Source organism: Belonocnema kinseyi, chromosome 6 (assembly GCF_010883055.1).
Source record: "Belonocnema kinseyi isolate 2016_QV_RU_SX_M_011 chromosome 6, B_treatae_v1, whole genome shotgun sequence".
In the NCBI taxonomy this organism is placed as follows: domain Eukaryota; kingdom Metazoa; phylum Arthropoda; class Insecta; order Hymenoptera; family Cynipidae; genus Belonocnema; species Belonocnema kinseyi.
This window is the reverse complement of record NC_046662.1, coordinates 3,419,197-3,433,976: the sequence shown is the minus strand read 5'-3', so window position 1 is coordinate 3,433,976 and position 14,780 is coordinate 3,419,197. Positions and strand designations below refer to the sequence as shown.

General features: G+C 32.7%; 1 protein-coding gene across 1 annotated transcript in view; it reads left to right on the top strand.

Moving 5' to 3' along the window:
* The first annotated feature begins 1,537 nt into the window (after positions 1–1,537).
* LOC117175099 (equilibrative nucleoside transporter 1) overlaps positions 1,538–14,780 on the top strand; it is a 79,767-nt gene continuing 66,524 nt past the window's right edge. The window contains exon 1 of the mRNA XM_033364648.1: positions 1,538–1,560. The gene's annotated coding sequence lies outside the window, so the exon portion shown is untranslated. The remainder of the gene's footprint in view (positions 1,561–14,780) is intronic.

The following is a 14,780-nucleotide window of genomic DNA, read 5'->3' as shown; positions in this document are numbered from 1 at the left end:
TTCCACGCTTAATTTAAAACAAGCCTACGTGAAAAGGTACCCTAAGGGTATCTTTTCACGCAGACCGTTTTGAATTAATTGTTGAATTTATTTGACACATCGTTTTCGTATCTAGGTTATCAACCAATCAAATTTGTCATAAACCAACAAAGTAGCTAGAAATGAATCCTATGGAAAATATTAATTCCACGAATAATTCAAAGCAACCCTTCGTAAAAAGGTACCTAAGGCTCAATTGAACTAAAGCCCATTTAAACTAAAACAGTTGAATAATGCTTAACATTTTTGTGACCTGTATAAGAAGAGATGATAGATGGGATGGGATGTTAGTTACTTTAAATGGTGAAGTTAAATTCAAGTCGTGGCGTTGTGTGACGCGGCGTGTACAATTCTTGTTGGTAAAATAAAAAATTTAACCAACAAGAATTGTACACGCCGCACCACACAACGCCACGAATTAAAATTAACTCTACCATTGAAAATAACTAACATCCTAGATCTATCTTGTCTTTTTCTACATGCCAAAACATCAAGCGTAAGGATAGTTTTCACGGAGACTCGCTTTGAATTAATCTTTGAATTAATTTAACACATCGAGTTCGTATCTAGGTTATCAGCTAATCAAATTTGCCACGAAGCAACAAAGTAGCTAGAAATAAATCCTATAAAAATATTAATTTTGCGATTAATTCAAAACAGGCCTCCGTGAAAGGGTACCCTTGGTTCAAATGGATACCTGCCGATTTAGCTTTTAATTTCGAATTCTCGTTTTTAGGCATTGATATAGGTTACCTTTAATTATCAGCTGGATCAGCAGTCAAGTGAAAAACCGAGACGGTCGCGAAACCTGATTGGTCAAAATTTTGAAAAGTAGCATGGCTAAGGTGATCTTATTGGTGCTCAGTAGTACATCTTTGTAACTCCTATCTGTTTGAATGGAAATTAATAGACGTAGACTAGAAATTTTTATTTAAGTATTAACAATCTAAAAAAATTCTTTTTCTCCATAGATTTCAAATTAAACAAATAATTTGTTTATTAATAATACCTAATTTTTACCTACCATTTAGTAATAGATATAAATTTTTTAAAGATACCATCGTTCTCTGAATTATAAAATTAATATATCTTGTAAATTATATTCTCTTATTAAGTATTTCTTCAAGGAGTTGTACAGCATCCTACTTAGATTCCCTGAAAATGAATATTTATTGAATGTATGACTACATAGTGCGATTAATCATTATATCACGAGAGCGCCCATGCTATCTATAAAGAAGCTTATTAATGTTATTTCTATACGGAGGTCATCAATGCAAAGATGTAATATATTATACGACTTCTAATAAAAAAAAAGCAAGTGTCAATAGTTTCCAAGAATTAAGAATCACTTTATTGAGATGCATTCTATGTACGGTAATGTACGCCGCCTAGAAAAACCTGTTCTTGCAGAAGTTGAGCAAGAATTCACACCTGAAGAAACGCACTGGTAGTCGCAGTCGGAAAATTGCTGAGTGTGTGAAAACGTTTGCGCTGAAACTCTTTCTCTTTTATTAAGTTGTAAAATTAAAAAAAAACTTCCCTGTATTGAACAAATAAATTTCGCACAGAAGATGCATTGCATTCGTCCCCACTTCTTTCACCAAATTTTCTACCATAAAATCTCTAGATTGAGTAGACGAATCAAAAGGTGACTAATTCAGTGAATTTTCAAATCAATTGTTTTTAAAATGCGCGTTGTGATTTTTTTCGGAAAGTATCTAAAATCCGTACTTAGTGTTTTAAACAGTATTCAGTGCAAAAGTGAGTGTTTTTTTTTAATTCTTAGGCCTTGCAGCCATTGCCTTTCAGTGCCAATCTGCTATTCAACAGTTGATAACAAAGAAAAATTTGTCACGTGATTGCACTAGAAAATATGGTCCAATAAGAATTATTCTCTAATCAAGAGGTAATCGCTCACAGGAGGCGCTCGCGAACCTACAAATGAACCGCGAAGTTCAAACTCATTATTAAGAATAGTAAAGTTTTCAAAAACGAAATTTAAAAAAAAATGAGTGAAATAAAATATGAAATGTACACGGAGAGAAATTTCAAGAGATTAAGTAATTAACGGAAGCGCGTGACTTTAGAACTACAGTATTTACTTGCTTTAGAGTCGCGGTCTCTATGATCTAAAAGCATAGAATTTTAGATCTGAGAGCAAAGGAGCGTGGCCTAATTGCCTGGAATTTCAAGAACTATCTTTTAAAAGCAAGGGTTTTTTGATCTTAGTTCTCGCGCCAAAATGTGATAAAATCAAGGAGCAGTGTCATCAATTAATCTCCTAAAATTTATCACCGTGTGAAATGGATAAAAAGTTTAACTCCAATGAAATCAGGAAGCATGATTGAAGTGAACCCAGGTCAAAACTTAACTCTCTAACAAATCTTTTGTTTTCGCATTATTTTGACAAAAAAGATCCAAACGCATTCTCAAATATACAGTTAGATTTTCCACCCAAATAGTTCAATTTTTTACTTTTCAACCAAGTACACGGATAAATAATTGAGAGAGTAATCCTTATTTTAATTTTGAAATATTTTAAATAGCGTGAATCCTCAAAGAAAAATTCTAAAAAGGAAAATTTTAAATTAGCTTCTTTCAAATCCTTTTAAATGCGTTTAAATTTTCTAATAATACTCTAGAGATCTGTTTTATAAAATTTTTCGAAATACTTTCAAATTATTAAATTAGACTAAAAATTATTTAGAATTTATTATAAAAAGCCTAAAATCTTGAAAATAATCGTTATTCAAAATTTGAAATCTTGTGAAAGCTCCTAGATCCTTTAAAAAAATTGAATTATCACCTTTTAAATAATTTTAAACCCGTAAAACTTTCTAAAACCATTCTAAATATATAAGTTTTATAAAATTCTTAGAAATACTTTCAAATTATTAGCGTAGATTGAAAATTATTTAGAATTTATTATAAATGACTTAAAATCTGGAAAGTAGTCGTAAATTTAACTGTGAAATATTTTAAGTACCGTGAATTCTAAAAAAATGACAAACAGGAACAATTTTAAATCATCTTCTTTAAAATCCATTGAAATTTTCTAAAAATACTCTAAAGAAATCAGTTTTATAACATTCTTCGAAATACTTTCAAATTATTAAAGTAGATTGAAAATTATTCATAATTTATTATAAATAACCTAAACTCTTGAAAATAGTCGTTATTTTAACTACGGAATCTTTTAAATACCGTGAATCCGCGAAAAAAATTCGAAAAAGGGAAAAAATTTTAATAATCTTTTTTAAAAGCCTTAAATTTTTTTTACTTTAGAGATCAGTTTTACAAAATTATTCGAAATACTTTCAAGTTATTAAAATAGATTGAAAATTATTAAAAATTTATTATCAGTGACTTAAAATCTTGAAAATAGTCGTTAATTTAACTTTGAAATCTTTTAAATACCATGAAGCCTCAAAAAAATTCGAAAAAGGAAACCTTTTTAATTATCTTCTTTAAAATCCTTTACATTTTTGTTAAATACTCTAGAGATGAGTTTTACAAAATTCTTCGAAATACTTTCAAGTTATTCAAATAGATTGAAAATTATTTAGAACTTATTATAAATAACCAAAAATCTTGAAAATAATCGTTATTTTAAATTTGAAATCTTTTAAAATGCCCTGGATCCTAAAAAAGAAAATGTTAAATTATGTCCTTTAAAATAATTTCGAATCCCTAAAATGTTCTAAAAATACTCTAAAGAGATAAGTTTTATAACATTTTCGCGATACTTTTAGGTTATTAAAATAGATTAAAATTATTTAGAACTTATCATAAATAACTTAAAATCTTGAAAATAGTCCTTATTTTAAATTTGAAATCTTTCAAAATGCAGTGGATCCTAAAAAATAAAATGTTAAATTACTTCCTTTAAAATAATTTCAAATCTGTGAAACTTTCTAAAAATACTCTAAAGAGATCAGTTTTATAAAATTCTTCGAAATACTTTCAAATTATTAAAGTAGATTGAAAATTAGTTAGAATTTATTATAAATAACCTAAAATCTTGGAAAAAGTCGTTATTTTAACTTTGAAATCTTTTACATACCGTGAATCCTCAAAAAAAGTTCTAAAAAAGAAAAATGTTAAATGATCTTGTTTTAAATCATTTACAATTTTTTTTAAATACTCTAAAGATATCAGTTTTATAAAATTCTTCGTAATACTATCTAATTATTGAAATAGATTGAAAATTATTATTGTGCATGTACGAAAAAATAATTCAGAAATAATCGCGTAAGGAAATACAGGATTACTGACAAACTTGTGTTTTAATTTTAGGAATGATTACAAAATTTACCAAATTCGATAAAAGAAAATCAGTAAGCGAGTTCGTATCTAGGTTATCATCCAATCAAATTCACCATATACCAACAAAGTACGTAGAAATGAATCCTATGCACAATACTAATTTCGCGATTAATTTAAAACAGGCTTTCGTGAAAAGGTACCCTTAGACGTTTTGCTCGTCTTAAAGGCATGTGACACACCTAAATACCTATATTACCGACCTCACTTTATCAGCTCATTGAATGTTTTTTTGAAACTAAGAACTTTTTTTGTAAATAAAATATCGAGCTGAAACTTTGGAAAATGTATTAGAGTACAATAAAGTACGTTTAAGTACTACATTTTGGTAGCAACTTCACTGAAATTTATTTTATCTTTTTTCTAAACCTCGACATTTTTTGAACGTTCGAACTTTTTTTATACATAAAATATCGGTCTCAAATTTTGAGAAATGCAAGAGCCGAAAAAAAACTACGTTTAAGAACAAATCTTAATAATAAAAGATGTAAAAAATATATATTTCAACTATCAATTCCATCGGCATCAGCTGGTAACGTTGTACATAAAAATTCGAACCCTGGCGGCCACTAGACGAGGCTATAGAGGGTTCGTATTTTCGTGTACAACGTTACCGGCTGATGCCGATGGAATTGATAGTTGAAATTCTTTTTTTACATCTTTAATTATTAAGCTTTGTACTTAAACCTAGTTTTCTTTCGTCTCTTGCATTTTGCAAAGTTTGAGACTGATATTTTATGTATAAAAAAAGTTCGGACGTTCAAAAAATGTCGAGGTTCAGAAAAAAGATGAAATAATTTTCAGTGAAGTTCCTACCCAAATGCAGTACCTAAACGTACTTTATTGTACTCTAATACATTTTCCAAAGTTTCAGCTCGATATTTTACTTACGAAAAAAATTCTTAGGTTCAAAAGAACATTCAGTGAACAGAAAAAGTGAGGTCGGTAATATAGGAATTTAGCTGTGTCACATGCCCTTAAGGGCATGTGATACTTCGTCGAGTGGTCAATCGGGTACAGTTCCGACGGCTTTTTTCCACAAAAATGAAAATTTTCAAAAACTGAATTAGGACATGCTATAAAATACCATAACGGACGTCCCGGACTCTTTTTTCAGGAATAATAACAAAAAAATGTTATTGTGCTAATTACCAAATTTTATGCATGTGTATTATTTTGTGGTTAGGGTGATTTTTAGCTCTCTGTCATTCCGATAATGTAGGTCTCTATCGTACCGATTCTGTCGGTAAGCACTCCATAATAATTATGATGTAATTATGGACCAGATCTGATGAAACTTTGAAACTAATGTTCAATTTTTCGCGACTGGGAAATTATTTATGAAATAAACTTTTTTGATTGCCTGCAAACAAGGTTAGTTCCGGGAGATTAGTTACTATGTTTATTTGCAAGTCCAAAGTTTTCGGCCAAAAATATTGTGTAGTTTGGAAGTAATGCACAGAGAATTGTAACATACATAACCTCCAAATATACACACGTTGTTGGCAATATCAAAAAATTTTTTGAAAAAAAGCACAAATTAAGTGTGCGGGGACGTCCGTGAGCATGTTCGCTATCATTTCCCAAATTTTTAAGACAAAATATTGATTATTCTAGAAAAAAAGCCGCTGGAACCTAAAACTGGTAAAACCGATACTAATTCCTAAGCGCTATGCAAATTAATCGGATTTTGCTAAATTAAAACTTTTTTGAATTAAACCAAAAAAAAGTTTGTGGGGACGTCCGTTTGCATGGTCGCTATCATGTCCCAAATTTTGAAGACAAAATATTGATTATTAAAGAAAAAAGCCGTCGGAACCTAAAATTCGTAAAATTGATCATTTTCTAAGTATCACATGCAAATGACAAATATCTCGTCTATACAATATGCGCGTGAAATATCAAATAATGTATTCGCATGTAATAAGAAAAAAAATTAAGTTAATAAAATTGTGTTTATAAATTCTTTATGCGCCCACAAAATCTGATTTTAAGAACAAAACACGTTTTTTTGGTAATTTTGCAATTTATCACGGTGAAAAATCGTAAAGCTAAAATGTAAAATGTTTGAAAGTTTCATATTCCTCCAAATCGACAATTTAATTAAATTTTGTTCAATTTAATAATGTGTTGTTGTTCATATAATCGAAGTGAGAGCAATTTCGTATGTTATGGTCTTTTTACATTCTCATCCTAATGAGAAGGTATTGGTTTTATGTAAAATTTCACTTTGTCGGTTTTCATCAAATATCCACGTTTTGAGACCCACTGAGTCAGAAAAAAACGATTTTTACGAAGGTGTTTGTCTGTCTGTATTCTGTATTTTGTAAGCACGATAACTTTCGAAAATTTTATCAGATTAGATTCTGCTTTAGTACACTTTTTTAAGGTCTAAAAAGAAAGAACAAGTTCGTAACTCAGCTATTTTGGATCAAAATTCAAAATGTGAGCACGTTTTCAAAATGTTTGAAACCACAATTTTTCAAGATTTCAAAATTCTATGACTGGTTATTTATAGTACTCAGAAACTCAAACAATTTATCCTTTTGACTTTTTTCTATAAAAAGAAAATGATCAAAGTTAGAGCATTTTCAAAATCCGAAAAAAACAAACTTTTATTAGCTTTTCAAGGCAAGTAATATATCATTGAAATTGGAAAAATTCGTAGATATTTGGGCCACTGTTCGGGTCTTCGGGGCGTGGCGCGATCAAGCAATTTCATTCAGCACCTAGAATCCTAAAACCTAATCGGATATTTTGTCATTTCAGAAATTATATCACGTAAATTTTATATTGTGCTTCTTTTTTAAATTCAGTAATATCATAAGCTGTATAGGATGTTTTATTATTTAGGAATTTTTAAATTGGAGAATTTTAAATTGTCGTCAATTTTCTAATTCCTGGAATTCAAAAAAAAATTTTAAGTAACAAAAGTTTAAACTTTGCATTATTTTTCGAATGTTTTGGTAGAAAAAAAACTTTTTTACAGAAATCTACGGAACGATAAATTGATTAATAATCACTTTTATTTTATTGATATTAAAAGTGTAGTTTCGAATATTATTTAATTTCAAGAGAAGCCCGCCAAATTAAAAAGTATATCAATCAACATTAAATAAACAAAAGTCTAAATTTTGCATTATTTTTCAAGTGTTTTGGTAGAAAAAAAAACACTTTTTTACCGAAATCTACGGAAAGATAAATTGATTAATAATCACTTTTATTTTATTTATATTAAAAGTGTAGTTTCGAATATAATTTAGTTTCGAGAGAAGCCCGTCAAATATAAAAGTATATCAATCAACATTAAATAAACGAAAGTGCAAATTTTTCATTATTTTTCTAGTGTTTTGGTAGAAAAAAAAACTTTTTTACCGAAATGCTACGAAATGTAGCAATAAATATTAAATAATCGAAATTGCAATTTTTGCAATATTTTTCAAGAGGTTTGGCAGAAAGAAAACCTTTCTGAAAGAATCTCACATTATTTGATCTGGAATAAATGGTGAAATTAGTATATTTTTCCGCTGTATTCATTCAAAATACTTCAATAACTTTGGAAATTCAGTAATATCTTTATTATAATTTTATATTTTATTAAATAATGAGTCATAAGCAAGGGCTTCGTCTCGCTCTGAGGTATACGCAGGTATAAGTTCTCCAATGTTACCGACATTGCAGTTTTCGCAAGGATAGTCTCAAGTCAAGAATAGATCAGTAGTGACCACTGGCGGTAAAGCCGGGAACTAAAAAACCGTTTTTCCGTAGAATTTTTTCTGGTTTATTTTACTTTGTTTTCAGCAAAACCTTGTTTAAATAAATGAATAATTTAATCTTTTTTTATTGATATTATGTTTATTATTACTTTCCGCATGGCAGGCTTCTCCCATTTTTAACATCCAAAATTTTCGGAATTGGATAATCTAAGATTTTGTTAATAAAAATTTAAAAAAATGAAAATATGAATTTTGAAGAGAAGCCCGCAATAGATTTCGATTTACTTTTAACAATGCAAAAAACAAAATTTGAATTACCGTTTCACCTTAAGGCGCTTCAAACGGCTGTTGAACTCGCTAGGGGCAAACAAAAGCTAAACGGTTGAGTTGTTGTACACCATATTTTAAAAACCGAATTTTTTTTTTTTTTTTGTTATTGAATGTGAAGAGTATTTTTTCTCGCTCGAAACTGGCGCGCTGTGTACAGTACACGGGAGACCGGTGGTATACCATGGGCATGGGTCAAGAGCGGCAAGCGGGGCGCTCGAGTGTCTTCCCCAGTTATTCACCAGGGGTCAGTATTTTTGAAGTCGACATATCTAAAACAGGTTTCAACGATCCAGTAAATAGGTATAATATAATTTTTTGATTCCTACACACAATTTTCGCTATGAAATGACTGTATTTGTACGTGTATTCATTATCAATTGGCGACTTCCAAAAACAAATGTATTCGCAACACTAAATTTTTGAACTGTAAAACCTAAAGGAAGCAAAATTTGTAATTTAACATTTTCAAAATGTTTTAGATGTTGAATTTTTAAGATTCAAATCTGTCCAAATATTCCGCGTCTAAGTAAAAAATCATTAATGTAATAAATAACCACAACAAAAATGTATTAATTAATTAATGAACATTAGGAAAGATATTCGTATTTTCTTCCAAATTCACATATTAACACGTTCCACCAGGCACTTCAAAAACAAAATTTTATTAACTTGGGAAAATTTTTGATTTTCGAAACATTTAACTCATGCTCCAGGGTTTAATCTAAACGTGCCAAAATCTTCATATGGGAAATAAAGAGAAGTGTCTATAAAATATAACAATCAACTCAACCTTACCCCCCCCCCCTGCAACGCCCCAAATATGACTCAAAAAATAAACATTCTTACGTATTATTGTGTTATTGTTAATTTTTAGTAATTTCGGTCGTTGTTTTCATACAAATAATTACCTTTTTGTTTAAAACATTATATAATTAATTAAACAATCATTGTCTAATTAGAAAATGTCTAAAAATAGAGCCAGAGATGTCCAATTTTTCTCAAATTTGTATCATAAGCTACTTTTTCTTGAATAATTACATCATATTGATAAATTTCTTTTAATTTTTAACACATCTCTATTTCTTTAAGCAATTTTTATTTGCTCTAGCAGTTTTTTTTCGATAACTTAGGAAAAAATGAATTGAAATAGAACATATGCAATTATTTTTCTGACTGTACAGTGTATAAAAATGTATTAACAATTTGTGAATTTTTGAAACAAATATAATTTGTTTAAACAATTATTTTTAAAATCGTATCAAACATTCAAAGCATGATATTTATGCAATAACTCTTTCAGCGGTATCATTTACTACTGTTAAATGTTTAACAATGATTAAGCCTCGCAGGTAATGTTCGTTTTTCATCTATTCTGATGCGTTTTCTTGAAGGAGAGATGTCGAGATTGTAAAGCGCGAAAAAAAGTTACGTGAATTCGCCGTGATGAAGTGCTGAATTTCCTTGTCCAGTAATTGTTTCATTCTCTTTCGTTTCAAACGTTTCATGTTTTCGTAACTTTCAATTTTTTCTTTCATTGAAAATTGGCTTGTCTTATGCGTTTTATTATTGAAATGATTATAGATAAATTGTACTAATTGTACAAAGTTGAATAAAGTAATGTTTTTATTATTTTATCATATAATCATACTAAAGATTTTAACCATATAAAGAATGCAATCATGCATGCACATTTATGATTAAAATTTTCTTATGACTTTTATGATTTATTTAATAGTGTACCAAAAAAGATGTAAACCATCCTTCCCTACTCAAATTCAAGAACATTGAGAACAAATATATAATTTTTAATTCAGAACATACGATTTGAAAAATATTGTTGGAGAAATACATGTTTAAACAAATTATATTTGTTTTAACAAAAAACAAATGGTTGATATATTTTTTATACGCTATTCAATCAGAAAATAAATTGTATGTCTTTTACTTTATTTAAAATTTCTTTTAAGTTGTCCAAAAAAATGCGTGAGCAAATAAAAGTTTTTTAACTAATATAGATTTGTTATAAGTTAAAAGAAATGTATGATAATTATGTACTTATTTAACAAAAACTAGCTTTGGAAACCAATCTGAAAACAAATTGGACAACTCTGGCCCAATTTTTAAAAATATGGTGACAAGAAAAAAATTAATTGTTCAAATAATTACATAATTTTTTAAAACAAAATGTGATACTTCAAGCAATTACAAACTATTACATTTAAATCAGAAAATACGATTACTTTTTACATTTTTGGGAATAAATAATTGTTTTTGAAATTAAATCATATTTCAATAAAAGAGAGCTCGAATTTGGAGGAAAGAGGTAGGCCAAAACAAAACACCATTAGTTACGATAAAGAACGGAACTTAAAGTTTATTGATCCTGGCATAAAAAGCCTCCACTCAGTGAGTGGAAGAAAAAGCCTTTTACAATTCTACATTTATAACTACAAGAGCAAACTCAACAAAACGCAGTTCACACAAACCAATAACGGGAATCGACAATCCAAGCGGTGATCCACAGAACTGATCCTAAATACAAGCGGTGATCCACAGTACTGATACAAGTACGAGCGGTGATCCACAGTAATGATCCAAATACAAGCGGTGATCCACAGTAATGATCCGAATACAAGCGATGATCCACAGTAATGATCCATCATAAGAAGCGATAACAATCCAAATATAAGCGGGGATCTGCTACGTTCAACTACTCACGAGGAAGTAAAAACTATACGATGCGACCCTGCAGGAATAGACGACCGCTTATCAATTTTCCTAAACTTTACGATCGCAGTATGTGACCGAACAATGGTCCACCAGAGAAACAATTAACTTTGATCGGTCGAAGGCCATGGAAGACAAAAAGCACGCATGGTACGCACAATAATCAACGTAACTCAACTCAAAATCCAAAGCCATGATTTGACCGAACATACCGCCCGCCTTCGTTCGCAGGACGGATAATTATGATATCGACGCGTGAGCTGCTTTCTACAGATACAAATGAATTAGCAACTAGCAGTACCGCAACAGTTTATAATGATGGCAGGATCAGAGGGCTGAGGCACACGACTTGGCGACGCAAGGTGGTAGTTGCCATCTTAATTGTCACGACTCTTATTAAACCGTCAGAACCGGGATGTACTTAAATAACTCGTCCCAATGGCCATTTTGACGGTCTCTCGTCTTTTACTAGGACGAGTTGTCCGACTGCGAAGTTCTCCGTTGGATCACGCCATTTGCCTCTCTCTTGGAGATGATGAAGGTATTCAGATGACCAACGTTTCCAAAATTTGTCTCGAATGCGCTGAAGCTATTGGAATCGTGATAGCCGATTTTCAGGTACTTCTGAGATTTCTCCATCAGGAATGAGGTCCAACTGGTCTCCAACTAGGAAATGGGCTGGAGTGAGAGCAGCCAAGTCGTCCAATTCGTTAGTGAGGGGGTATAATGAGCGAGAGTTTACACAGGCCTCTATTTCCATCAATACTTTGGATAATTTCTCAAATGTGAGCTTGTGGTCTCCTATCACCCTTTTAAATGATGTTTGGTAGATTTCACTCCATCCTTCCACAATCTCCCACAATGAGACGTGTTTGGTGGAATGAACGTCTAGTCGGTCCCTTCATTGGCAAGTATCGCTGCCACTGCACCGTAGAATTTGGAGGCAGCAGCAAACATTTTTGGAAGTTCTCGAGCAGCTCCTTGGAAAGTGGTACCGTTGTCAGAATAGAGGCGTCGGCAAATCCCTCGTTGACCGATAAATCAGTGATAAGCAGCCATAAAGCCAGCCGTAGTTAGGTCACTTACGACTTCAAGATTAATTGCACGAATGACAAAGCATACGAAGAGAGAGATGTAACCTTTGTATGAGCGTTGCCCCCTTCCCTTTGTTTTGCGCACTTGAAGCGGTCCAGCATAGTCCAAGCCAGAGATGTGGAAGGGCCGAGTAGGTGTGACTCGGGCGTTTGGTAGATAGCCCATTAATTGACATGCTAAGCGGGGTTTAACACGTTGATATGTTACACAATTTCTTATTTCAAGCTTAACTAGTCGTGACCTGCCCAAAATCCATGTATCTCGAAGCAAGAAACTTAGCGTCAGTGTGGGATCACTATGCAAAGAGGAAAGGTGGGCATGGCGAACGAAGAGACGACTGAGAGCTGATGAGTAAGGTAAAATTGGAGGGTGCTTGACCTCATGAGAAAGGTCAGCGTGTGACAGGCGTCCTCCATCTCGCAAAATCCCATCCTCCCTTCGCACGAAGGGATTCAGTTTCCTAAGCGGATTCCCTTTAAGCAAAGATCCCTCAGAATTTAACAACGCGATTTCTGTAGAAAAATGTTGTGCTTGAGCCATACGAATGACCGCAAACCGAGCGTCAGCAATCTCTGATGCGGAGAGAAAGGTGGCAAAGTCGGGTTCTCCGTTTCAACATTTGCGTAATCTAACGAGAGGTCGACGACAATATGCTACGATTCGTATCAACCGAGTTAATCTCGAATATCGCTTCAGAATTTCCGGTTGACTTTCTGGGCCTTGAATGTGCAGCACTGGCTGAGGGCAATTTGACTGTCGGACCATGTATGAACAGAAACAGTCTTGAAGCACGATAAGTCCCTTACATGACAAATTAATTTTACAACCAGAGCCGCAGCACTTACTCGAGATTCGGAATGCTCATGGTTTTCACAGGACTGACCTTTGTATTTGCCATTATAAGTGGGACCTTGCAAGGACCTTCGATCATTGGAAGTCTGAGGTATACAGCAGCAGCATACGCCCACGATGAAGCATCAGCAAATTCGTTAAGTTGAGCTTCACAGTCTAGAAAGGCTCCCAATCAGCAAATGATAGAAAGAGTTAGAGATCTGTAATTGAATTGCAGTAATTATTCTATCGTTCAATGATTTCCTCAGTTAGAGGCAAATACCAGTCACATTTTAAGATCCAGAGATCTTGCATTACAATTTTGGCAGTGACTGTGATGGGAGCAAGCCAGCCGAGAGGATCGAATAATTGCGATATTCTTGATAGGATAGATCTTTTCGTAGGGTGCTTAATGGCAGGTTTCATTTCAGTGATACTAACTCCAAACGTATCTGTCACTTGATACTAACGCATGCCCAAAGTCTTGACTGATTCATTCAAGTCAATATGCTTATCGATCTTGTTTAGCTGATCGCGATGACGCAAAAGCTCAGGTTGTTTTGCTGCCCATCTGTCCAGTTTGATTCCAGCTGAATGTAAAAGTTCACATAATTCATCTCGCTTTTTGATCGCAAGCTCAAGGTTATCCACTCCCGCGAAGGTGTCGTCCATATAAGTATTATGCCTGATGCCACTTGCTCCAAGGGGAAATCTATGACATTCATCTAATGCTCATTGAGTCAGGGTACGAATAGCTAAGTAGGGAGCACAAGCAGTCCCGTAGGTAAGCGTTGTCAGTCGGCAATCTACCGAGTGTTTCTCAGATACAAGAGTCCAAAGAATTCTCTGCAGATCTTGATCATCAGGATGTACGAGAATTTGGCGAAACATCTTTACTATATCAGCGGTGAAGACGTATCGATACTTTAGCCAGTTTAGAAGTATTAAGGCGCTTCCTTAGGTTTGAAAATTAGTCCATGTATTTCTCTGACAAGTTTTTCTCCTACAATTCTGAATTTTATGATTTCATATTTCAACTACAGATTATAAATGCCTAAATGCAGAACCTCTCAGAGCGTGTCTTTCGAAAAATTGCCTGGTTCTTGTTTTATTACAATTAATTGAAAATTGATGCATTTTTTGCGCCTGGGAAGTAGCAAACCACCACCTTGAGTGTACTTATGGCGAACATACTAGGCAGTCTGATAAGTACCTGAAAATTCTAAAAGATGGCATTAGTATTCACTAATGTGAACCATTTTCGTTGAGCTTGATCCTTCAAATGACGACTATCAAAACTTCAGCCATTTATGTTTACGCATTTACAAGTTACAGCACTGAGAAGCGACTAACCTCCGAGTTTTTTTTAATATGGAAAAATCTGAGTTTCGAGTTTTGATCAAACACTACTATCTTCGCAAGAAAACGATATCCGAGACCAAGGCCAAGCTGGATAAGTATTACCCGGACTCTGCACCGTCGATTGGAACGATTCATAAGTGGTTTACCGAGTTTCGTTGTGGCCGTACGAGCACAGTTGATACTGAACGATCTGGGCGCCCAAAAGAGGTCACTACACCAGAAAATGTAGAAAAAATCCATGATATGATGTTCAATGATCCCAAAGTGAAATTGAGAGACGTAGCTAATGCTGTAGGCATATCATTGGAACGTGTGGGCAATATCGTGCATTCAGTTTTGGGCATGAAGAAGCTC